The sequence below is a fragment of the Pristiophorus japonicus genome, chromosome 14 (assembly GCF_044704955.1).
Source record: "Pristiophorus japonicus isolate sPriJap1 chromosome 14, sPriJap1.hap1, whole genome shotgun sequence".
Classification (NCBI taxonomy): Eukaryota; Metazoa; Chordata; class Chondrichthyes; family Pristiophoridae; genus Pristiophorus; species Pristiophorus japonicus.
Window position 1 is genome coordinate 179,544,452 of NC_091990.1, and position 27,036 is coordinate 179,571,487.

Consider the following 27,036-nt stretch of genomic DNA (forward strand, 5'->3'; position numbering starts at 1 on the left):
TATGCAGGTACAGCGATCTTGATACCGGCTGGCATTAATAGGTTTAACTTTAGTTATATAACCAGAATGGGCACTGAAGTTCCAATCTTTTTTTTAAAAAGCAAGGTTTTAGAAGTGTTACATGACGCTGGTTCAATTGAATGTGTGTACCAGAGAGTCGTGCAGCGCGATACTGAGAGACTGGAGTATCTGGTACTATTTTTCCCCTTAAATGTCATTAATGTTAGTTTCGATGAGAAAAATAGCGAGATCATTGACTTCCATTGGACCGATAGAAAATCCCCTAAAGGTGGCAGATAGAGGGTTAATGTGCAACTCTATCAGATTTCCGAGTTGCACAGTATCAGTAAAAAAATGTTATACACCAGATGATCGGCGCGTATTTCTTAGTGTTCGCTTTCTCATGCGTGCTTCGCGATGCGAATAGCAGCTCCGGCAAACGCCGGTTGCCGATTAGTTCAATCAATAATCTCAGTGCTCTTATCACAGCCGCGGAGATCGACCCGGTCCCTCCATCTCCAATGATTATCACTGTCCGTATAAACAATAGGTATCTGGAGATCAGTACGTTTTCCCAAAGGCCAGCAGGCGTGTTTATAATGTGGCCGTTTTTTTCTTTTGAAATAGCTTTTTTCCCCCAAAGTTGTTGGAATATCGACTCGGAAATTGACGCGGAAATTGGCCGGTTTTCTAAACTGAATGCGATCGGTAGATCTGTGCGAGGATCGGAAAGAGAGGGGAAGTTGAGTTCGCTTGCAGTTGCACTAGTTCGCGTTTGCGAAGTTCTGCAATCTCTCTGGCCAGCCTGTGTATGTTAGTAGCTGGCTGTGTTGTGTTGTGTGTGTGTATGTAGCATGAGTTGGCCCAGTGGCTCTCCGATCTCTTCCCCTCTCGCCTCAATCCTCCCTCTCTCTTCGGTGTGTGTGTGTGTGTGTGTGTGTGTATGTATCTCTCTCTCTCTCTTTCTCTCTCTCTCTCTCTCTTGCGCTGGTCCTGGGAGCAGTAGACATCAAGGCTGGTTGCGAGGGGGGAGCCGTAAGATCAATGCCCTGGCCATTCACTTTCTGATGTTGCACGACGGGAAATGCTTTGAATACTTGCGACATGGCCGCTGGAATTGATCGCCAAGATTGACAGCACTAACCATCGCCTTCACTTGTTTCACAGAGAATAGCAATATTTTTTTTCGGCAGCCCATCGGCAACTTCTGCCAGCGATCCGGACCCCCACCCCCTCCAACCCCCTCTCCATGGCCTGGGGAAGCTCCAGCTGACTTTAAGCTCTTCGTTTCAGCTCTTTTGTGTTTTTTTTAATATATAAATATTGTTTTAGAATTGTAAAAAAAACAAATTAGACACGTCTAACGACACGGGATAGCAAGGAGCTGCTTCTCGCCAGACTGGCTACTAAGGTAACCGGGCAAAACCCCCTGTGTTTTTGTTTCTGTGTGTGTGTGTGTGTGTGTGTGTGTTGCTTGTTGTGTCTGGCGTCAGTTGCTCGTGTACATTTCTACGGGTTTCTACTTAAGGGTTGTGCTGTGGCTGGAAGCTGATTTTTTTCCCCCTGTTGTTGCGATCTGGTTAGGGTCAGTTTGTGCGGAAAGGACAGCGCGCCTAGAGGTTGCTCTCTCTCCCCCTCCCCCCCCCCCCCCCCTATTTAATCAGCTATAATATATATATTTTTTAAAGCCATGCGAATTATTGCAGATTGGGGTCTTTCTGCTCTGCACACATGCACGAAAGAAGTCTCTCCCCCCCCCCCCCCCCCCACTATTCTTTCCGTCCGCGATCTACTCTTCCTGCCAAGCCGCACGCTTTAGAAGACGATTATCCCCGTACGCTGGGAATCACAGAGTTTGCCCTGCATTCTGGGCTGGGAGGGAGGGAGAAATCCTGACTCGTCTCCAAACACAAGTGGAAAACACGATTTTCGGAAAAGCTGTGATTTTTTTGGGTGAAAATGATAACGCACCACATCACCTTGAATGGATAACATGAAGTTTTAGTTGATGTTGAACCGTGCTGTCTTTTAACATTTAGCAACAGTTCCCCGGTAAGGGCGGCAATTTCGACTCTGTCCACACAGCGGTACTAGATGTTAAGCAGCGGCTGTGCAAAGGCTCAGAGTGCAGAATTATAAAGTTGCAATCTGGACTTTTAAAACGCTGTCTGATGTTCATGTTAAACCACCAAAATTATTATTGTTTTAAATGTTCATAAAGTCGCCACACTTTGCGGTTTTACCCATTCCCGCCTTCGTCTGAGATAATCTCTTTTTTAGTTACTTCTGTCGGGGAGGGTCATGCAAATTGACCTGAGAAGAATGCACAAGCACGTAAATTAAAATAAAACAGGCATCCAGTGACCGACCCATAAGGAGACAATACCCGACCTGTCCATATAGCAGGCTTCCTTGGCGCGATCACCCACTTCTGTCAACTACAGGGGCCAAACGTGAGTCGTAAAATTTACTTTGAAACAACACTGATAAAAATTGTTTTCGAACAGTAGGTGCAATGCAGGACACTGCGATTTTTTTTAAAACCGTGGGGACAGCGATTAGATGACAATAACTATTATTTAGAACGTTTTATACAGTTTTACACTTTTAAACACACTCTCATTTTTAAAAATCAGAATATTTAATTTACTTATATTTTGTTTAGCGTGTATCCAATTTTTTAAAAAGTTTTAATATTGCGTGCACTGGCATACATTTAAAAAACTTTACGCACTTCATTAATAAGAATTTGGGCTATCTCTTTCTGTGGGCCCCGTCAGATGACGTCGTAGTGTGCAATGTGATTAACGTACCTTTATTTTCTCTGAAATCTTTAAAAAGGAACTGTCCCATTGCAGTGACCGTTCCGCGAATTCAGTGAAAGGAAAGCGTTAACCGGTATCTCTAAATGGGGCATTGCCTGTTTAACAGTCAGAAGCTCTGATGTTATCGATCTGATTGCTGGCCTTCCTTTATTCACACTTTTTTGGTTGGAGAAAGGGAAAGAAGGGGACATTTGAAAAGACAATTAGTGTTGTGCCTGTTACTGTTTTCCCTGAGGGGGAGGGGAGGGGGGGAGAGAGTGAATGTGAAAGTTGTCTGGGGAGAAGAGATTAGCTCTTTCTGACTCTTGGGTCAGAGGTGTTTCCCAAAATACTGAGTCAAAACTTTCACCAGAAATAAAAAAGAACTCGCATGTTGAGCGCAGATAAGCAGCGTGTTTAACCACATCACATCTGTTTATTGTAAGGTTTTAGCAGTCATCTACAATGTTACATCTCTCCCATGTATATAACGTAACGCACACACCGCTTTCACAATTAATGCTAATATCCTTAAGAATTGTCAGCTTCGCGTGATTTAAAAACGGCCATAGTGACATAGCTAGACCTTTCTGTACATGATTTAAATGTACCTTTTTCTCTTTGTGATGTGCATTTGTGATTCAGAAATAGAGGTTGTTAAATAGTTGACCCAAAAGTAAACACCTCGCTGAGACTATATTGGTGAGTTGTTAAATACATTAAAACTGTATATTAGTAATTTCAACAGACACGACAAATGTAGATTAATATATATATGAATATATATATATATATATATATATATATATAATACTCTAATGTTTGTATATGCTGAAATGACTAATTGAGAATTTATTCGGAATAAGTAACTTGTATTATGAGAATCTCGCAGGAAAACATTTGCATGGCGCATGTACTAGAAACAATCTTCTGCTAACAACAGTCTTTAAAAACCATGTTTAGTCATGTTTGTTTTCATATGATTTCTCTGCACAGCACACAATTATGAAGATAGATTCTATTGACCGTTTTCCTAAATTGTTTGGGCACACTTCATTTAATAACCATTCTTCGTTATACATAATGCAAGCAAGTCTGTAAGGCTGTTTGTAAAACAATACCCTAGCTAGTCCCAGTGTTAGGGAAAAGTTGAGCTGGTAATGGCATTTTGTTTTGAACAGCTGTCTGACTTGTTGCTTGCTGTTAAAGTAACTTCCCTCATAAGGTATGGTGGCACTGAAGCTGAAAGGAGGTCCAAATGGCACATTTAAAATTAGATTGCAAATTCAGCAGATTGTGCCCATACTACAGGGCTAAACTGCAATGTCTGGGATCTCAATAGAGGCGTCTTAAGAAGAGACTCCACTCAGTCTTGGGAAATTCTCTTTTCACATTCTTCAACCTCCACAGCCAAACGCCGTGAACAGCAGGGACACTTGATTAAGACAGTATATAGTTCACTTAATAAACACCTACCGAGGAGCTTCGAGGCTAAAGTTATGAGTCAAAAGCAAGAATGTGATATTTAAATTATTGACTGATATAGGCTGTGCAACTGCGAAAGACCATTAGCTTAGTTCATATTCTATATAGTACGCAATGAGGCGTGCAACTTTAAATTATAGGTTCATATAATTTGATTTTAAGCATGATTTGACAAAAGTTTGAAATGTATCTTAATATATCATAGTTCTTTGGTGCAATTATATTAGCATTTTATAACCTGAAGTTTCATTGTGTGACAGGCGGGATACATGCTGGATATTAGAATAACTAATAAAAATTGCAGACAACGTTAGAAATTAATAGTGAAGGAAATCCAGGGACAGCTACAAAACTAAAATAAACAGTGAACAATTTTGAAATGATTTTACTTCTCCCAGTGGACGGTTCAGTTGTATTGATTACTGCTGGCTACCGTCCTGTTCAATCAAGACATTTTTTAAAGCAATAATCTGGTTTCGCATATCATTTTAACAGGGGTTTCTTCAGATTTGTTACTTGACATGTGATCATTTGCAAATCAACCTAGAGTTCAAAATCTCTTACATTTCAATCCCCAGCCAAGCTACAGTATATAAATATTGTTAAAATGAGCACAGTGCGCCCATTTTGAATGAGTTAAACTGCAACAACATCATTACTGTTTGCCCAAGAAACATGTCTAATTTAAAGCACAAATTGTACTTAATGAGACTATGAATCAAAGGCAAAATTGGAGAGGGACCATCAGCAAGATACAGTTTAACATCCTCGCCAAATTTTACATGAAATGAAATGCTGAATAATTTAAAGGTAAAGGGAATTAAAAGGACAGTAACCTTTTGAAGTTTTAAAGTAAAAACAATATTCTAAAGGCATTCATTATTAACTAGCAGGACATAAACTAAAGCCCCTTTGTTTTTTGGTTTGGTGCTAGTAGATCGACGTAATCATTTGCTAAAGTTTATGGCTTATAGATCAGACCAATTGCGCAGGGATCCTGGGTGGGGGTTGAAAATGTACATTTATTTAAAACTATGATTTAAAAACGAGGTGCTGCAGCATGGCGGGGTTATATTGCTCCAACTAACAGTTTGCTTAGTTATTACGATTAAAAGTGAATACTTTTACTGACAGTCACACAGCGAGAGTTGTACTTGGTAAAAATGAGATACGTTAAAAATAATTCATGTCATCAGATGGGGCCCCAGTAAATGGTAAACTTATCATTTTAAATATGAAAATTACACTTATTTTATTTTGCTGTGGGGAGGGGGGGGGGGAGGAGAGAGGAGAACTATTTCTTCAAAATTGAAAAAAGCATCGTCCAAGTGTGACATTGAATTCAAATGTCAGTTCTGAACATTTCATTCTCCTGATGTACGCCAGCATTTCTAGGGTTAATTGACTTTCTGCACCGCTAGAACATAGACTGGGACGGGCATAATCCAAACTATTGTAGGTTCATTTTACTCCAGTTATTTCAGGTCAGACTGGTAGGTTTGCAAGTTGCTTTTGCGGTGTTTACTTTTAAAATATTTTTGTAGTTTGAAATATTTCACCTGAGGTGTACAATCGGAGCCTATAGTCCCCCTATTCCCAGATTCCATCCGGAGCCGGGATGGATTCCCCTTGGAAACTGCTCGGGGCTACAGATATCACAGTGCTCTGCTTTAAGAACTGCAGGTACTGCACAAACACTGTATTTTCTTTTGACGGAAAAGTGGGGCCCACCTATATGCATCCTGAAGCGCCTTCATTTGCTGCGCCCATTCAACCCGCGCTCGCTCCTTTCTGACTGGGCAGAGATGGTCATAGCCCGGCACGGCGACCGAAATGAGCTCAATAAAGAATGGAAGGGAGAAAGGAGGAAAGGGAGAGGAGAAGCCAAAAAGAAATAAGTAGAAAAAAATGGGGAACTGGTACACCTTAATGGACAACAGGGAAACTGGGGAGAAAACAAATGTACAGGAACATAAAATAGGAGCAGAATTAGGGTCAATTTAATTAGAATAGAATATACAAAATATCAAATGTACCACGGAGAAAGAAAATGAGCCGAAAAATACTTCTACTGTAGAGAAATACAGTTAGATTGTGCTAAAATGGATCTATGATAAGGTGAAAGAGGAATTGACAGCGAGCCGGGCAGTGTTGTGGGCGGAGGGAGAGGTCGGGGCTCGCTGACAGAAGCTCGCACTTCCTATCACAGCGGGTACAAGTCAGAGCATCACAGCGAGTGGGTCTGAAAGGACAGTGTGGTGTTGGGGCTGTTCGACCCAACCTCGTGTACTTCACTGTCATTTAGCCTTGCAACATCCGAGATTTAAGCACCCAACACAAATCTCGGATAACCCAAGGTCCCATCACATTTAAATCGCACTTGGAAAAAAATACTAGAATACAAAGTTGCAGCCCAAGTTTTTTTTCTCTCCCTCCTCTAGAGAAATACATGGAAATATTCTTATTTGAGGACCGATTGATTTAATTTTTTTAAGTGTTCTTGCTGTGTGTGATTTTGTTCAGAGAGCAGCAGCTCAGATTTGGTGAAGCTTTGGCGATTTATCCTCCTGGGCTTGCCGAACGCTCGGGGAGGAGGGTGCATGTGTTTTTTGTTGTTGTTGTTGTTGCAAGGTTCAGACTTCTGCCAACGGCGCGAGCCACAGATCCGTTCATTCTGCAGGCTGCAGAGACCGAGGCATCAGCAGCAGTAGTGCAGTGGAAGCAGGCAGCAGAGCCGTGGAACACACTTTCCAACTGGCCCTGTGTGTGAGGGAAAGAGCCAAGGGCACTCTCTCTCTCTACTGCCGGCTTCTCCAAAGCAGGTCCCAAAGTTTGGAAAATTATATTTCTACCCTATTGTGGTGAATGTAACCTAACCCCATCGAAAGTGCAAACATTTTGGAGCTGGCAACGATTTATTAGAACATTTCTGGGAGTAGATGCAGATACAAAAATACAATTGTTATTTTGAAAACATACAGACTAGTTTACTTGTCTTTAAAGATATATCAAGGTTTGCGCAATTTTAAACACAGCGTTAGTATATATTGCGGGAAAATAAGAAACAGCTACAAACTCTGAGAATTTTCTTAGGTTTTCCTCTTATGTGGCAAAAAATGCTCTGTTGCCTAACGACATGATCAAGCCTACAAGATTTATTACTCGAATGTAATAAAAAGCAATCATCAGCTATATGTAACCCAAGTTGTTTCTATTCTATTTGATGGTTTGACTTTTTTGTTAAGCAGTTGAAATACAATTGGAGCAATCTTGACTTCATTAACACGTGTAAGTAATTAGTTGCTGACAAATCATATTTCTTATTAAACATGCAATGCTCAAGTTTGTAATAGAAGACTAATCATAAGCAAAAACACGAGGTATACAAACGGAATAATGTTTAATTATTTACACCTTAGGGAGAAAGTGCCCATTTCTGAAGATGATTTTATATATGTGTGTGTATTCTTGATATGATGCAAATATGCTTCTGTAATCCACAGAGAATTCAATAGTAATTAACAGATAGATCCCAAGGCTGCACCTTGTGCACACAGTCATACAGCTGCATTAAAAACTGCAGTATTTAGGTAGCACTTAACTCTTCTGCCTTATTTAACCTGTAATCCAATAGAATATATTGAGTTCATCAAAAAGCATGACATATATTCTCCAGATATTGACTGCATTGAGGGCTATAGCAGTACACTATTGACCCAAGGGTTGCAGAGTGATTAAGAGTGCGTTATAATACTCAAAGTCGAAGGCTGAGAATATTATTGCACACCTGAGGTCAATTCTGTGACCCAAGGGCCAACAATTCAGTTTATAGACTGAAAGTTGCGGTTGCTATTAACTGGACTGAATGTTTATTTTAAGCTGGGAATCCTTTTGACTGGTAAAGTAAAGGCTCCACCCTGTGCCAAACCTGTGATATATAGCAATGATTAGCCTCTGTTCTTTTGCCCACGGAAGTCACCCAATGCCAACTGGGGTTGTCTGTTGATGTTAATTAATAGGCAGTAGTGAAAATGTTTTTTTTTCTGCAAGGAATAAGTCTTCCCCCGTCCTAATTAGAGTTTTAATCCAAGAGTTTAGTAGAATGAAATGTAGTGATCAGTGCTGTCACTGGGATTTCAATAAAGTTTAATGCTGGGTGTGGAACGTTTTCATAGTATTTCCATTTGAACCGTGACGAACCCTTGGTGGTACAATAATGATAAATGTTGCCCTTCTAAGTGTGGGTTACATTTGGAAAGAAACAAATGGAGCTTTATAACTGTAGGGTGAAGTACTGGTGGTTACAGGTCAGCTACTGGGGGTTGGAGCAATTTCAGGTGATGAATTAAATGTATCACACAAAAAGTGTAATGGTGCAACATTAAATTATTTTGGCTTAAGTCTGATTTTTCTTCTTGTGTATTGGTATCAAATAGGCAGGTGACACCACAGGTGATGCTATATACCAAATGCATTTCAAGCCTCATAACTCACCGAAGATATATTTCTAGGGAAGCCTACCGTGGTATGCCATCTAAGGATTGTGATTTGTATCCCACAAATGGCTAGACTTGACAACTCATAAAGCCACAATGTTGTCAGTGAATTATGGTCACTGTCATGAGTGCGATATAGATTGTACCCCATGGCACATTCCCATGTGTTCTGGTTATAGCACATGTCAGTTGAGTGACTACATATTTTTTCCAATATTCTCCCCACCTCTCACACAGACCATTCCTGCCGGAGTATAACTGTACAGTGACCACTCTCCATCATCTCAGCAAATATGTGAGTGGTGGCAGGCAGTTTGATCATGAAGAGCATCACAACTGAACCTAATCCTGTTTTCATAGTGTCCAGATGTGCATTGTCCAGCAGGGGTCACTGGATAGGGATGAGATTTGAAAGGTTTTCCTCCCCCTCTCTAGCCTAGGGCACAGAATCAATTGTTGAATCCGCCTCCTACCCTAGCTGAGATGAGATAATTCAGGACGAACCAGGCATTGAACCCAAGACCTGCCTTTGATTCCGGGGATGAGGTGGTTGAATTATGAGGAAAGGTTGAGTAGGTTGGGCCTCTACTCATTGGAATTCAGAAGAATGAGAGGTGATTGTATCGAAATGTATAAGATTATGAGTGGGCTTGACAAGGTGGATGCAGAGAGGATGTTTCCACTGATGGGAGAGACTAGAACTAGAGGGCACGATCTTAGAATAAGGGGCCGCCCATTCAAAACAAAGACGTGGAGAAATTTCTTCTCTCAGAGAGTTGTAAATCTGTGGAATTTGCTGCCTCAGAGAGCTGTGGAAGCTGGGACATTGAACAAATTTAAGACGGAAATAGATAGTTTCTTAAAAGATAAGGGGATAAAGGGTTATGGGGAGCGGGCAGGGAAGTGGAGCTGAGTCTATGATCAGATCAGCCATGATCGTATTGATTGGCGGAGCAGGCTCGAGAGGCCGTATGGCCTGCTCCTGTTCCTATTTCTTATGTTCTTATGTACCTTGTCTTACAAAAGCAAAATACTGCGGATGCTGGAAATCTGAAATCAAAACAGAAAATGCTGGAAATACTCAGCAGGTCAGGCAGTATCTGCGGAGAGAGAGAAAGTGTTACGTTTCAGATCGATGACCTTCTGTCAGATTGTTTCTCTCTCCACCGATGCGGCCTGACCTATCTGGCTCAATATGACACTAGATAGTGCATTTACCCGGAGGCATTAGGAAGCTGAAAATTACTATTAATAAACCTGCAATAATGATGTCACAATCATTAATCATTCAGTGTAAACTTCATCATGCAGTAATGACATGGGGAGATTGACAGATAAAAATCTCTCAGATTGAATAAGAACACTTGTGAACATTACAGTACTGTATATGCAAGTCGTGAAAATAATAGATACACAGGAACGATTTGAAGGCAGCAGCCTTGGTTCTAAATATGGTTATAAACTGCAGCACAAGTTACAATATTATCTGAACCCCTTTGAATGTCTGGTAATTGATCACAGATACTTCACTATTAAGGCACCATGTACCCGAACTGTGGAATTCACTTGTTAGCCCTCTGAACCCTCCGCCTTCCATGGTATATCATTGCCCACTTTCAAAAACCTCATTAAAATGTTGTCTCTTCAGCCATGCCTTTATCAACCTCCCCTAATCTTTCTCTTAACTCCTGCTTATTTCCCAATTTCCCCCTTGTGAAACACCTTGGGATACTTCTCTCCATTAAAAGTGCTGTATTAGGGCAAATAAAAGTGCTGTGTTAGGGCAAATTATAGTTATGGCGGGTGACATTCCCGTGGAAAATAATTGCCATCACGTTTTTTGAGTTCAGTCTGTACAGACTGAGATTATTGGGGTCTATCAAATTTTAATTAACCAAAGGACTTGATATAACCATCGGCACAGCATTGTAAATCAGTGGCTTAACATATGTTGATGCATTCAAAAAAATCCCCTTCTATTTCAAGCGGGGCCTGGTAGGTAATAATCACATGGGAAGTTGTTGTGACATAGCTGACAGAACCTGGTTAAGGCCCTGCCCGTCATTCACATTAGCATGTAATAAGTGCCCTGTTAATGGGCTGTTTATCAATACTTAAACACTTGTGGTGACTCCATGACCAGTGTGATCCCTCCCATATAATGTCACATCTTGTGCATCCACAAAAAATGTTTGACATCTTAACATTAGTGTGCATCGAACTACATCATTAAAGTGCATCGGATACTGCTCTATGCTGTAAAAGAGAATATCTAGACTAGCATTAAAAAAAATTAATCTGTCATTTAAAAAGTCTGTTACCTGTAATGATAGGAGTGATATTTATGAGCAATTCCATTGTACAGACAGTACTCCAGTATGATACAAAATACTTCTACACACATTCAGGCTATTATACAGTCAGGTCCACAGGCTGCATAAATATTTTGTCTCATCAACAGCTTTAGATTATTCTGTAAAAGAGAAGGAGCCTTAATGGCTGTTGGGCCAGCAAAAATGTGCTTTCAGTGAAGTTCCTGGCTTCAGCTGTGCAAAGAGTGCAAAAAAATATTGTACATAGTGAACATTATTCATCTACTCTCAGTCTCCACTTCACCTAAAGGCTTAACACCTCTGACCAAAATCTCAGCCATTTCTATGGGAAACTGTAAAGTATTGAAATATAAATGTAAGTCTAAAACTTATGCTGTGTGAGGTTAGTGTGAATGCTTCGCATATTCGTATGAAATTCCTTTGTCCTCTATTTTAATGGAGACTTTAAACTGCTTTGAACACTACTTAAGCATTAATGTACACTAAGATCTCACTGTATAATTTCTAGGCTATAATTTTATTCACAGGTAGGGATTTGTTATGATAATCTAAATTCATCCTCATATATAATAGTTTATTATTTAGTACAATGTCATTTTTATTTACTTAAAAAAATATATATGTTAATACTTCAAACCATTATCTTGAAGCCTTCATCAGAGTCTGGATAAGGCACTTTCAGGCATTTCAACATTGTTACACTGAATAGCGATGTGATCCTTATATTAATCACATCTGGAGCACTCCAATAGAAATAGTCATTTGAATGATAGAGGGTGCAGTTATACTGTCATTTCGGTGACCGTTTCCACTCCTAATGTTTCAGTGTAATTCTGGAGTCAGGCCGTGATCTGATTCTGCATTGTAGCACCGAGACCCTTTGAGGGAGGTCACCTGGAAACACTTGAGCTTGACATTGAATGGAGCATAACCCCAGTGCAGTGACAAGGCAGGTTTAAAAAGTGCTCAGGCAGTCTGTCAGACCTCCAGGCACTTTACAAACTTATTTTTAATATGTCTGTTGAGAGTATGGATGGTCCTGTCCACAGTATGAAAACATTTAACAGAGCACTATGCATGCATGCAAGCAGATATCACATTATCACTTCAGTTAGAATAAAGTGACATTCAACTCATTGGGGGAGAAATTCACGTCATTTGCGGCTCCCATCAGCGCTAACGATTTCTCACCTGGGGCATGGGACCGTTACCGCCTTCTGTGAAATTTCGCGGGAGTTAGCGGAGGCGTAAATCGGCAGCGCCCTGTTGATGTCATCGGCATGTGCAGTGACCCGTTGTGGCCCTGGAGCAGATCTCTGGTAGCGTCCCGAGAGGTTCCATGCCAGCCTTGCGGTTCGCGAACCGGGCCGCACTCTGTTCACGGGGCGAAAATTAAAGGAAAAGTGCGTGCGCCAGTTTCTTTCCATGGCCCACTTACCAGTCGCGGCCTTGCATTGATGAATTGGCGGGGTCCATGCCGCGATGTTGCAGCCCGGCGCTCGACTTCGGTGGAGAAGTGGTGACCTATTGCAGAGCTCGCAGCATGTCCTCCCCTGTTCTCCCGCCACCATTACATGGCGATCCGTGTAGCGCTGGTAAATTCCCCAGTCCTGCCCCCGAGAGAAAGTGGAGCATGTGACATTGCGCTTCACTTCCTCTCGGGGGTGATTCACAGCCTGGGCGGGACCCCTGCGCCGGGTGCAGGATGTCCTGCCTCGACTTGGTTACCGCCCCCCAAACGGGGCACTACAGAATTTCAGTCCCATTACCTCTTTAGGCAGTAGCAGATTCTCGCTTGTTCCTGCTCAATAGCTAGCCCTTTAGCCAGCTGTTCATCACTGACCTCATCAAATGGTATCGACCTGTTTTATTACCCTACGTCTTTTGTGTTGAGTTGAAGTCCATTCTGGACTGAAGATATTTTGAAAGTAATGAAGAGGTCTTCCTTGGGTCAGTGGTAGTACTCATGCCTCTGAGCCACAAGGTTCTGGGCTCAAGTCCCACTCCAGAGATCTGCGCACATAATCCATACTGACACTTCAGTGCAGTGCTAAGGGACTGTTGCGCTGTTGGAAGTGTTGTCTTTCAGATGAGATGCTAAACCATGGCTCCATATGCCCTCTTAGATGTAAGTAAAAGATCCCATGGCACTATTCGCTGAAGAGCAGATGAATTCTCCCCAGCTTCCTGGCCAATATTTATCACTCAACTAACATCACTAAAAAAAATTCAGGTTATTTGGTAAATCGCTCATTGTTGCTTGTGTGATCTTGTTGTGTGCAAATTGACTGCTGCAACTCCTACAGTGCCTACTCTTCGAAAAAATACTTAATTGGCTGCAAAGTGTTTTGGGACAGGCTGAAGTCGTGAAAGGTGCTATATAAATGCAAGTTTCCTTTTTCCTTTTATTTTTAAATGTTGGTAGAGCAGTCTGTCCCACTGGCTTTTCTCTAACATTAAAGTGCGATCAGCTTTCTGATGCAGACAAAGAGCTGTTTTCATTTTTTTCCTGACTAGAGAACAATTTGAAACTGGCAGTATAACTCATGGCTGTAGACCTCTCATTATTCAATGCAGGTACTTATCTCAAACTGGTACTTGTAATAAAAGAAAAATAACCTTGTATATAAAATCGAACAGAAAGGGATGTTTTCAAGTATGTCACATTGCAATTTGTGTGCTGGGTTGACAATCTGACATGTGAACTGAATTGGAGCAGAGAATTGTGTCACCAATTGGAGAGTGTTTTCCGTTCAGAGCTCAGTATGGTGTCACCTGGACAATTTGGCACTGGCAGCACGCAGGTTGTATGCTTGTCACCACCGACAATGTAAAGAATGTAAACTGCATGCCTCCTGTGGAGTCTGGGAACCAAATTCTCATGCGTCACCAGAGCTGGCCTTGAAGGCAGTGTAAAGCTCAGGGTTCCAACCCTATTGGGCCACCAAATAAGCAGCACAGTGGGATCCCAGACAGGGAGCACAGTGCTCATTGGTCTCATGTCTCTCATTTGAGGAAAAGTTTCATGTCAACTTTAACCACACCATAAAAACAGCATTACTAAGCTGTCCTAGAGTGCAACCACAAGTGTAAGCAGAGGGCAAAGGCTAACAGACATTGTTCTAAGTACCAATGCTGAATCTGTCAGTGATTTATTTCACAGCTACATTTTTCTGAAGCTAACACTGTTCCGCAGAGGCAGACCTTGCCTCTTTGGCATTAGTGGGGCTCAATTTATCAATACACAATTCAGCTGTTAAATAAAGTTTAAATGCTTCCCTTTACTACAGTACAGCTTTCGGTCCAGAATTCCACCCAGTGGAAATACTATTTGCGGTTTTATTATTTTCACTCTTTCTCCTTTTACTTGTTGTGAGTTGTAATTTTGGGAATCCACTGAAGGTATTTGGTGATAGTTATTGCAGCTGAGTTTTGATAAACACACAGCCAATTTGCTAAGGCATTGTGAGCTGTATTCTAATGCTAAGGGAGCAGTGATTTGGTGCTCTGGTATTCTGTGAGCTTGCATCAGGTATGTGTTTATCTACAGTCGACCGTGCTATGTATCAGTTTGCATAGTTTTAAAAATTTAATGTTTAGGTCTGGAATGTTAAAAACTGTGCAGACCAACACTTCACACCTTAAAAAGGCAAAGCCTAGCTGCGGTATTTTATCCTGTCATTGCCATTTGAAAGGAGTAGAATTCAGTGTTTGGAAGTACTGGAATGCCATTTGCTTTATTAAATTTAACATAAGAGCTAGCTCTAATGCTAAAATAATAAAAACAGACCCGTTCTCCTCATAAATCCTATCTAAAAATATAATTGTGCCTGTTGGAGTTTTGTGTCACATGACTAAGTGATATACAGTATCTAATCTACATATCTTTGTATGTCTAGAAGCTAATAAATTCCTTTAGCAATAAGGTTTTTCTTTTAAATAGTGTAAAATGCACTTTCCTTCTTCAAGAGCATTTCACCCAGCATAGCGTTAAATAATTCTATTAGCAGATAGTTTATTACGATAACAGAGATGGCTGTACTGGGAGCCCTGTATTGATAGAGCCCTGCATTCTAAAAGCTCAAGTGTGCTTTGTACGTTTGATCCATTCTCAGCCCTCCAACACTACACAGGGTCAGCATATACCTTCCACAATCCCCCAAGTAAAGGTACAACATCACGCCATTGAAACATTTTAATTTTGTTTAATTATGTATTTATTGCTTTAAAATAAATCTCCAAGCAAATTTTTTTTAAGTGTTCGGATCTGTTTTTAAAGATTTTACTTGTGTTTTCATTTTCAGATTTAAAAAAAAACATTGCTATAATTCTCATGTGTGTGAGCCATACCGTGTTTTAACTGCTATATGTACTTTTTCAAAGGAAAATAGTTTTACAAAAAAACATGCCCACAAGGTCAGTCCTTGTGTAAACTTTAGTGAAGAGGCAATTGTCTCTGAACATTATAATGAGGCTAATGGAGGAAATATATTGCAGCAGTTAACATCTCAGAACATCAAATCAGGCAGAGACAGACACAAGGGATGATATTACACAGATACAGTATTGGGGAGATTATTCGTATCTCATTGGTTTAAAGCTGAGACAGATAATGTGGCTGAGAATCCTGATCTATTCGAACGTGACAATTGAACATTCGGCCTTTTTCTTGTGCACATTTGGGTAATTGAGTTGGGGCTGTTGCCTGGAGTGCTTTTCAGTGTTACCAGGAAGAGAATCTCGACTTTAGATGCCAGCATGTTGAGAGCTTCAAATAATTTCTTTTAAAACTACTGTTTAAATACTACAAAATAATCCGACATGCCTTCTTTTGAAAAACAAAACAGTTAAATGAACTAAAAAAAATAGTTACGTAGCTGAATGCTGGAAGCTTTTTCATATCATGATCATTTGCAATTATAGTTATTGAGTCATATATAACCTAGTACATATTTCTCTTCAAAACTCCATAGTATAGATTTTTGTTTTAAGATCATCAGATAATATATATATTAAATGCCAACACTGTCTTATTCAGGCTTTGTAAAGTCTATTTTAAATTCAGTCTATTTAGGTTGGAACTAAAGCTGGGATAATGTTTCACCTTTAATTTACAGCGGTGCTGTTTCTAATGCAAAAAAAAGAGCAAATGGCTTGGATCTCGCTAGGAAGGAAAATTCTATTTTTGTCCTTAGCGTGAGCTACAGCTTTACAATTATTTTGTGCAGAAGGAGAGCTTTTGATATATTTCACTTTCCATTTAAAGGTGTTTATCAATGGGTTGAGTGTTTTTTTTTCTTGTACCCCAGAATTACTTACTTCTATTTTTTGGGTTTCATTTATTTCATACAGGGCAAGAGCTCAAGGTTTGGCTTGTTTTTCTCATTTTAAATATTTTACTTTTTTGTCAACGCTATATTGTTTGCCATCTCCTCCAGTGCACACAGCTTGAAAAAAAAAGAAATGGGGGTAAAAAAAAAAAAATCAGGTGACTGAAAGAAGAGCCAAGTATCCCACATCAGCCTAACATTCCCCCGCCCACACCTACCTACAACACTAACTTCCTAGTGTCTGGACAGGAAGGGTTGAAAATGCCTCCGCCACAGCTGCTGGTGCAGAATCTGTACTTGTGTCAGCAATCGGGTCAAACTGCATTGGCGCAAACAGTGTTAGCATTGTGGTGCCAAGCCAAATATTTTGCCCACTGGATCTTCAAGTGAAATGAGAAGTTTTAATCGAAAAGAATAATTTCTGTTTTCTAGCCAAAATTTTGTGTGGTGGTTTGGTGACTAGTAGATCATTAGGAGCATATATTCTTGGTTAACCCCTCCAAGATTAGTGCAGCTGACTTCCCTGAGAACCAAAGGCTTTTTATTTAACCAGAAATTAATGGAATTCACCCACCTCCCCATTTTCTTCTATCCTTTGTTGATTGTGGTAACTCACATTTGGCTACAAATCCAAATACAAGCAGTCTTATGGCAGTTCTGATGAAAGGTCATCGACCTGAAATGTTCGGTCTGTTTCTCTCTCCACAGATGCTGCCTGACCTGTTGAGTAGTTCCAGCACTTTCTGTTTTTATTTCAGATCTCCAGCTTCTGCAGTACTTTGCTTTTGTCTTATGGGTCCTTGTCCATATTTGATGTGTGATCGCAGACAGTGAGGTCTATTTTAACTTTAAGCGGGAGTGGGAAACAGGTAGTTGTGTATTGGTCACTCATTATACAGCCCGCTTGGTTGGACCTCAATGGAAAGCAACATTGGGCAGGATGTATAACAGGCAGCTGATCCACAACTGACCATTCCTCCTCCTTCCCCGCCCCCAAGTTAAAATGACCTGCCAATGAGTGTTAGCAGCTTATTTGACAATAACAGTTTTATAGCTGACTTCAATGGCGTCATTATCTGAACTCCATCGAGCTCACTTTCCAGCAGGAGTCACTAGATAGCAATCAAGAGTGGAAATCCTTGAATGTTTTTCTTTAACTTGGAGGTGGGTATGACAGCCTATGGCTTATGGTATGGACTCACAACCTAAATGTCATTAGTTCATATCCTAACATGGCAATTTATGAAACTGATATCAGTAAATCTGGTAATTTGTGGATTTGCAGCAGAACAAATACCATGAAAGCTGCTGAAGTCACTAATGTCTTCAGGGAAGGGAACCGACTACCCTTTGACCTACACGTGACTCCAGTCCCACATTACATGGTTAATTTTTAATCACCTCAGGGCAACTTCGGGATGGGCAATAAATGTTGCCCACATCCCAACAATAAATTAAAAATAGATACAGAGGCCAATTGTGAAGCCCAGGGATCTAAACTAGGATTTTTCTGTTTTTTACCACATCAAGAAGTACACTAACCTATTGAGCTATCAGGACAGCCTCAGATCAAAATATCCAAGCTTTTGCATTTTTCCCACTGCCTAAGTTGAGATCCAGAACGTGGCCTCCTTATGTGGCCTTGATCAAGATTGCTGTGTTTTGAAGGAGGATCCAATGACTTGATTGCCGACATGGTGACATAATTGTTTTGCTACTTCCAACTGTTGCAAATTAGCTGTTTTTAATCACAGCTTTAAGTTGCATACATTACTGTAGGTGGGACAGAATGGAAGAAGTTTTCCTCGGCATTTGGCTGTGTTATACCTGGTCTGGGAGCTTTCGATGCTGACACTGGGCGCCTGAAACATTTAAAGTGCAAAATGTTTCATTCCCCAGCACTGACCTAATCTGAGAAATGCATTGTAAATGTTTGTGCTGCAACTGATATAATGTCTGCTGCAACTCAGACTTTCTTTGCTGTCCAAGAGGTTTCAGACCAGGCTCCAAGCGTACATGTTGCAAGAACTGAGCCTTCTTGAGTCCTGAAGTCAACAAGATTTCTCCTCCACCTTTCAAAAGTGGCAAGGCTCATAGGAATTTGTATGACGGAATCACCACCCAGGCACCTTGTTGCCAAATCTGCCCCTTTCGATTGCAAGTTGGATTTGGTAGCACTAGATACCTGTGCGCATGTAGAATTTACAAGTGGACAATTGGTGCAAAAATGCATTTGCACCTTGGGCATTCAGCTGGTGCATTGCTTGATGTTAGTAAGCACGAACCAGTAATCGCTGTTCTGTATATGCTTACTGCATTGTCAGCCGCAGGCTCAAGACGATGGACCTATCATGTGATGTGGCAGCTGCCATTGACTGGGATGTTCCTTTTGGGGTTTTGGGGTTGCTTTATTTCTTGCCATTGGAGGTAACCCTGCAAGGTAAATGGTAGCCAAACAGATTTCAAGTATGGATCTCCCAAACCCATTACAAACTGATCTTTTTCTGTACCACCAGTTGCATGCACACGGATGCAGATATTGATCTCTGAGCGAGCACAGCAACTGAACAAAGGGCTCAACTCCTCTGCAGAGACATGTCAAAATAAGGGAAAAAATCCATCAAAGTCCACCAAAGCAAAAGTAATTGTCAGGGGAAAGAGAGAAAAAAGTCAAACCACCTGGTTTATTCAAAGAAAATACAGATACAGTACTTGTGTATTCCAGTTCAAGTCATGGACATCAAACAGTCAACAGGTCTGGCTATTAGTTGCCAACATTAATGAGTAAGGACACTTTCTGCACTCCAGTAAAGTTCCTTGCTGGGTGCCCAAGTGTTGAGACACAATTCTGGTTTATCTTTTATGAGGCAGATAAGGATTTCTGTACCCAAAGCTGTGTGAGCGCACTGTTCGGCATGGAGAGCATTTCCATATCAAAGGGCTGCATGTGCAGGCAGTCCAGTAATTAAAATGCAGTGGTTTGGGCTCTCTGTACTGGCATTGAGGCAGAGTGTTGTTGAAAGTGAGTGCAGTGTGCAGGCGGTTACCCTGCTGCATTTTTCTCCAAATACACTTAGAATTTTCTACAAACATTAATGCCAGTCCACGCTCTGCTGTGGCTGGCTTGCTTACAATCCAAAACCATTCAGAGTTGAAAGTATTTTTCTCTATCAACCCTCTCATTGTGGGTTTGTGCATTGACTATTTTTATTCTGCTTGTTTGTATTTCCTTTAGCTAAAATGAAAATGAGACCGTTTTCTGTTTGTGTTGAGAGAGTTGTTTCTTTTTCACTTGATTTATTCCCCTCTAATTCCCCTCCCCATATAGAAAGTACCTGGCGTGCTATCCAATTACCGTTACTGGTGTATGGTCTGCTATCATTGGAGTTATAAACAGTCTGTGTCAGACTCACTGGATGAAGGAAATCAGTTCTTCGTTACTTCTTGGATAGAGGATTTAAATGTGTTTTGTGGCATGAAGTACATCTGTTTGAAGGGCACTAACTGCGCAAGATTTAAAAATAAATAAATAACTAACACTAAATACATATTAATAGATAAATACAGTTTTCTGCTTTTATCTAGATATTTTATTTTCATTGAGTTTAAAAAATAAATTAAGGTAATTTTTAAATTAATAAAATGAATTCTTTGTGATGAACTCCTCAAATTGTATTTAAAACTTATAAACTGATTTTTTTTCTAAGCATCATTGTTGCAAACTATTACCCTATGTCTCATGTTTTAACAAAGTGATTCCCAGCTGAATTTCTGTTATAATCAGCAGAGGAGTGTCGTTCGTGACAAAAAGGCTCTGTGTAGTTTCCACAGTGTGTGATCATGAGGGCTTGCTGCATTTTCCATGTGGAGAATGTGTTGGCACATTAGTTTCAAGATTCTTGTCTTCATCTTCAAATCCTTCCATGGACTTGATCCACCCGACCTCAGTGTTTTGTCCATCCATAGGTTGAGTTTACTCCTCATTCTTCACTCCGTCTGCTCAACCTATGCCCTTTGGCACTCCTTCCTTTAATCCCACCAGCTTGCCACCTAGCTCCCTGCTTTCAAAACCTCCGAGAACCTCTTTTGGTTCGTGTTGTTAGCCCACTCCCCAAAAACATAGAAACATAGAAAATAGGTGCAGGAGTAGGCCATTCGGCCCTTTGAGCCTGCACCACCATTCAATATGATCATGGCTGATCATGTAACTTCAGTACCCCACTCCTGCTTTCTCTCCTTACCTCTTGATCCCTTTGGCTGTAAGGCCCTAGTTCCATGTTCCCTCTTTTCTTTTCTCTTGCTCGTGTCCATTATTTTCCCTCTGCCCAGTAAAGTTTTCGGAAACATTTTAACGCGAGAAGTGCTAAGAAATGTGAGCTGTTGTTAGTGTGATCTGCATTAACTCCAACAATAACTAAAATGTAAATGAATAATAAATATTTTTTGTTAACTAAAATTATTTCTTAACCAAACCTAAATTTTAAAAAACTACGTATAATAATGATTAATTAGTACAACTAAATTTAATTTTGAGGAGCTAAGACCACATCAATAGCTTCCTCTAAAGTGAACAATATGAAAAATCCAAAAAGTGGTTCAGCATAAACTATGGAAGAAATATAAGTTACTCAGTCTAGAAATGGAAGGGTGTATGCACAGGGGCATAAGCATGCAGTGGTTTACTCCTCATCTAAACCTGAATTCGGAGTGCTTGATGCTGACAGTGGTGCCTCAAATCAAGAGTTCCCAGCCTTAGCATTCACGTAAGTGCAAAATTCAGGGAAAAAAATCCAATGAACTTTTCTGCGTAGATCTATCCACTGAAAGCGGGAACACTTTGACTCTGGCCATGGTTGGAGTGTGTAGTGATATTTGTAACATAAAGCTCCATGCAAGAGATAACTCTTTTTCAGAATGTTCTATAAATGTTATTATTGAACTAATTCCAACTCCTTGACATAGAATGATTCAATAAAAAGTAACAGTTTTATAATATTGTGTCACTGTAACTTGTAATGGTAAATACTGCCAGATCCTCAGTACTATCAAGTGTCTGCAGCCGAGGTGCTTATTTGCTTGACCAATGAGGCCTGTTGAAAGAGGCACAATGATTTCATTACCTGGGTTTAATGAGTTTGTTAATTCTCTTTAGGGGGCATTGCCCTGCCATCTATGTGTATGACTATCCCCAGTCAATTCTTTGAGCAGTGATGGTGCCAGAGAAGGGGAAGGGAATGGGTTTGTTGACCTGATTTCGCATTTTCTTGACTGTGAAGATGGGGCAGAGCTACATCCAGCACAACTACAATACCTTACCTTTAAATATAATATTTAACATAGTAAACGCACACCTTACTGAGGAGAAATGGATGAAAAGTAGTAAAAAGAGAATTAGGAAAGGTAACTGAATGCATGGATTTGATAGTGGAAAGAATGGTGGAGGGGTTTTGAGGGTTGGGTCCAGAATGTAGGAGAAATATACTTTAAAAAAATTAATTCACAGGATCTCGAATTGCCTTCTAGAACGTGGTATTGAGCTGCCTTCTTGAATACAGCTGAGTGGCTTACTAGGTCATTTCCGAGGAGCAGCAACCATGTTGCTGTGGGTCCGGAGTCACATATAGACCCGACTGGTTAAGGACAACAGATTTCCCTAAAGGATATTAGTGAACCAGATGGGTTTTTACAACAATCTCGTAGTTTCATGGTCACCATCACTGATACTAGCTTTATTTGAATTTAAATTCCACAGCTGTAATGGTGGGTATTTGAACTCGCATCCCTGGATCAGTAGTCCAGGCCTCTGGATTACTAGTCCAGCAACAATACCACTAGGCTACTGTACTGCTATCGAAGGGGGAACAGAGGGAGAGGGCATGCACAGGAGTTCGGAGTCAGAGGAATTGCAGGTCACAAACTGGGGTACAGAAATAGAGGAGGCTGCAAGATAAAGTACCCTGAGGCCATGGAGATAGTTCTAAATGACAATGAGGTTTTGAATTCCATGCCTTGGGAGATGTGGGTTGTCAGTGGGGATGGGGCAGGACTTATGCAGAATGTAGATGGCAGAGTTCTTGATGAGTTGGAAGGGAGAGGAAGAGAGAAAACTGGCAAAACATAAAGTGGCTAAGCATCTTATCGAACCTAGTGCTTGAACGGGCTGAATGCTGAAAGGATCTTATCACCATCCTTTTTGGTGAAAGGTAGCACGTCACTGCTAAAACTTTAAACTTACACACAGACTGAAGCAGGTATTAAGCCGCTAAAACCACAATACATTCAAGCCCTTTCACTTTGCATTGAAGTTCAGCAGCAACTACTGGTTTAAATAACTTTGATGTTATCAACATCTTTTGCAATGATAGCAATGTTTTCTTTTGACTAATATGGGGCAGGCATTGGCAGTATCCGTAGGATCACCTCTGAATGGAAAAGTTTGAAAATACTGGGTATAAAGCCAGAATTGCCCAAGCATAACAGTATTATGTGGCATAATCCTTCCCACAAATATCCATACTCTGAGGGGCCATTTAACAGTTACTGTGCATCTGTTACACAACGTTTTAATTAACTCTTGCCCCTTTCCCGTAATATTGTGGTAAAACTGCCTGAAATGATCTGCACGTTACTTATTGCAGACACATTTGAATGACGTGGAGCTGCCCTTCACTAACAGCCTTGCAAATACATGGGGGAAACATTTTTAATGGCACACTCTATAACTGGGACTAGGAATAATAATTAGGAATAATAATTTTTTTTTAAAGTCATTTAAACACTTGTGTTCATGCCTCCTGAGAGTGTTTAAAATAATTAGCTTTTTTCCCCTCTTAAATAAGCAATTCTTTTCCTAACGTGTTCTGTTAGTACTCTCCCTCAGCCCAGCTGCACCCGCCTCCAGGTCAGATTTTAACCAATAAGGGAATTAAAGGTTATGGGGAGCGGGCGTATGTGGAGCTGAGTCCACGGCCAGATCAGCCATGATCTTGTTGAGTGGCGGAGCAGGCTCAAGGGGCTAGTTGGCCTACTCCTGTTCCTAATTCTTATGTTCTTATATTCTTATGTTCTTAGATGTGACAGTGCCGCTATCATATACTTGTCATCGCAAGTTGTACTGTCATGCAAATAGGGTTGGACATGAAATGGGTGGCAAGCCACAGCTCTTGTTAGCATTGAAAATGGCAGCCTTAGGAGTCAGATTGCAGATAAGTCAAATGCCCACTCCGTCTGTAAATTATGCATTAACCCTTTGAACACCGATGCCACAAAATTCCACAGTGAAAATTTTGGTGTACAAAAGCTTCCTTTGTCTGCTGTTTTAACCAACGTGCTAACTTGTTTAATATAAATATTATGGGGTTCTGCACATGTCTGCAAGCACACACACATAGAGCTCCACTTTGCCTGACCAGAGAAGGACGTGGAGCTGTCAGTATAACTCCACATTACAGGCTTGCTATAGCATGAAGCAGGTAGAGGCCTTGGTCAGCTACCTGCAGTAAGACTTTACTGAGCGAGATCCCAATCTGTAGTTTACTGTTAAGGTTAATTATTTTTTTGTGATGTAAAAAAAATATATAATATTGAGTAATCCATTTATTGTTTAAACAATATTGATTATTTAATTGTCCGGACAACACTCAGGAAAGAATTACTCTGGTTGGTCTGTGTGGCAACACCCTAAGTGTGTTCATAAACTTGCCCTTGAAGCAGTACTTCCAGTGAAATAGGAAAGATGCTCTTTTTACTAGAAATTCTGCCCAGAGGAAATGTTCATGAATGCACTTAAGCTGTTACTATCCAAAGTGAGCAGAGCAAGTCTTCCCTTGTGTGTGCCAGTACTGGATGACATTATAAAATTAAAGTGGATTGTCTTTTACTTATTTAGTCTAGGGAGACATCCGACAGACCCAGTGTGGAGTTGCGTTGGGCCACTTTAAATAAGCACCACACTCTGTTTGGTCAAACAGATGAAACCCTCTCCCTTTCGTGCAATCTCCTGGAATCCTTGTAACTCATGGAAAAAGTTTTAATAAGCAAAGAATATTGCTACTAAATTAGGATATTAAAAACAGCAAGATTTATGTCCAGAATCTGCTCAAAGCCAGAATAGCCCAGCTTTATACTATTGGATTTATACTATGTGGCACATTGTTGAATTTTTTTTTTGGCTTTACTTTAAATATTGCTTTTTCAGTTTGTACAGGTCCAATGGGCAAAATCCCAGGTCGTTCCTTAACATTCGCCCCATCACCCCCTCCCCACCTCCCAGAAAAACTAGTGTTTGACAGGAAATAACTCGAACAGCAGCTTGGCCATGTACAGAGCTGTGTAAAGCCCTGGCCAATTGCTCACACTGGAGGTACACAATGAATAGATCACCTTGTCTGGATATATGGCATTGTGCTGTGTGTCATCTTAATCTTTTGCTATTTCAATGTTTAAAAACATTGGCCATGAAAGTAAGCATGTGACACTATTCTAGGAATGCTTAACTCGAACAGATAAAACTTCCTCACCACTGTCTTAACAGGGGTGCTTACTCATTTAATAAAGAATTAATAAAGAATTAATGTCTCTGCTAAAATAGTGGGGGAAGGAATTTTGCATAAACAGGTGAAGCACTCGATCACATCGATCCCATGTGGCATTTCAAGGCCCATAGCCACGTTAATCGAGCTTTCATATTGAGCACCAAGCACCATTTTAATAATAATTGCTGTTTTTGAAAGTTATTAGGAAAGTTTGGTTGACATCATGACATCACTCAAATTGGAAATAGGTCAGTAGGAAAGTATTGTCCTATTGCCTATGTTGTAATGTGCTGCCCTGTCAGTCTCTTTTTCCAATCTGCTGCAGGGACAGAATCCTCTTTCGCAATAGTTGGCACATTGTGGAGTTTAGTCCAACACCCACAAAAACAAATCACCCAAATGCATGACTGATTGGATCAATTCAAGATTGGATTGCATTTCTTTTGGGTGTGCCTAAAATTAGGGTTCATCGTCTTTTGCCAAGTCTAAAGCTGGACATGAGACAGAATAAGAGAGAGAGAGCGTGATTGTAAGTTCTGCTTGTTTTGTCTCCGCTAAAAAGTAATTCAAAATCAAAGAAGCCTTAATAACTTGCACCTTCACATCATAAAAGTAAGGCAAAAATTCGGGGGGTGGGGTTTGGGGGGTGGGGGGTGTTGACAGGAGAGAGGGAGAAACAATTTCTATTTTAAAAATCAGGGTTTTGGTGCCTGGTTTGCATTTTAGAAATTTCTGGGCATACCGCTTAGAACAGGATTGTCCGCTCGGAAACACAGATGGGGGCACACTCATCAGACACAGGAGAGTGACTGTGCTTAGATCATTTAGTGTCATTTGTAATTCAGTGATCTCCAGTTTGTTGTTTGGCAAATTTAAATTTTCATTGATGTTTTCAATTACAGACAGAGTGGGGTATATTCCAGTAATCAACAAAGCGTCACATTGTCATTGTGGTGGACAATTACAAGTGAAAGCAATTACATGCACAGTGGAATCCTCTTATGCACAATGGGTCAGGACCGACAAGGGGGAAAAAGTTGCATGAAAACAGACTTGAATATTATGGCCCTGCCTAGACCAGTGTGATGAACAAAACTGGATACCATTTATAACAGTCAGGTTACTGCCAGAGATTTCCTTTGGTCAGGATTGTGTGTGCGTGTGTGTGTATATGTATGTGTGAATCTGCACATACATTTACACAAACTGTAATTGGCTTGCTGTAATTTCTCAACAGCAGTACGTTGAAACAAACCCGCAGTAGGAGCTTTATTTTCTTATTAAAAGGTTGTGTTGCCTTATTCTGGAGGTTTTTGGTGGCCCCACTTCCGAGAACTGCCCACTCTTACAGTCCCGTTCAAAAGGTATATGGAGTACTTGCTAAAGCTTGCGCTGTGAGGAGTTGATATTCTCATTATAAGTTAGATCAAAATTTAAGCTAAGTAATTCGTACTGTGAATATTAGTGATGATATTGTCCACTTCTCAAAGCTGATAGCATTTACTGTGACAATATTGCCTTCAAATCTCTTTATTTGTTGTTTTAAAATAAAAAGAGTAAAGCAATCCAAACTCTCAAGTCCAAAACACAGTGCAGTGGAACTTGTCCATCCTTCATCAACAATGATTGGGCGTGGGGGATTCCATCAGTGTATACACACAGTGAATAGAATGAATAGCACTGGGACTATATTGTAACCTAGAGTTTCCATCACTGGATATTCCACAGTTATCTGAAATAGAAATTAAATTCACTCAACAAGGTTAAAGATAAGCTCCTCTTGGTGAGATTTTTTTTTAAAAGGACACTAATTGTGCAATTCTTTCTTAACGAAGCCTCCTGATACTGCGGATCCCTCTTTAAAAGTGATTTTAAAAGTGTCCCGATGTTCTGACTCCCTGTTTTAGAAGGCACTGATATTACAAATCCCTTTTTTAAAAAGCATGAGGAATTTATAAAAAGCAGTAAAAGAATTCTAGGCCACTCAATTTCATTAAGAGTTCCATAGAAAAAAGAAAGTTCCATAGAAAGTGATAGGAAGTGACGTGAGGAGT

General features: G+C 40.4%; 1 protein-coding gene across 21 annotated transcripts in view; it reads left to right on the forward strand.

The window, feature by feature from the left end:
* The first annotated feature begins 976 nt into the window (after positions 1-976).
* sox6 (SRY-box transcription factor 6) overlaps positions 977-27,036 on the forward strand; it is a 656,189-nt gene continuing 630,129 nt past the window's right edge. For 7 of the 21 annotated variants that reach the window (XM_070899905.1, XM_070899904.1, XM_070899902.1 and 4 more), the window contains exons 1-2: positions 977-1,411; positions 2,281-2,453. The gene's annotated coding sequence lies outside the window, so the exon portion shown is untranslated. The remainder of the gene's footprint in view (positions 1,412-2,280; positions 2,454-27,036) is intronic. The other 14 variants (XM_070899912.1, XM_070899911.1, XM_070899913.1 and 11 more) reach the window with 3 other exon arrangements.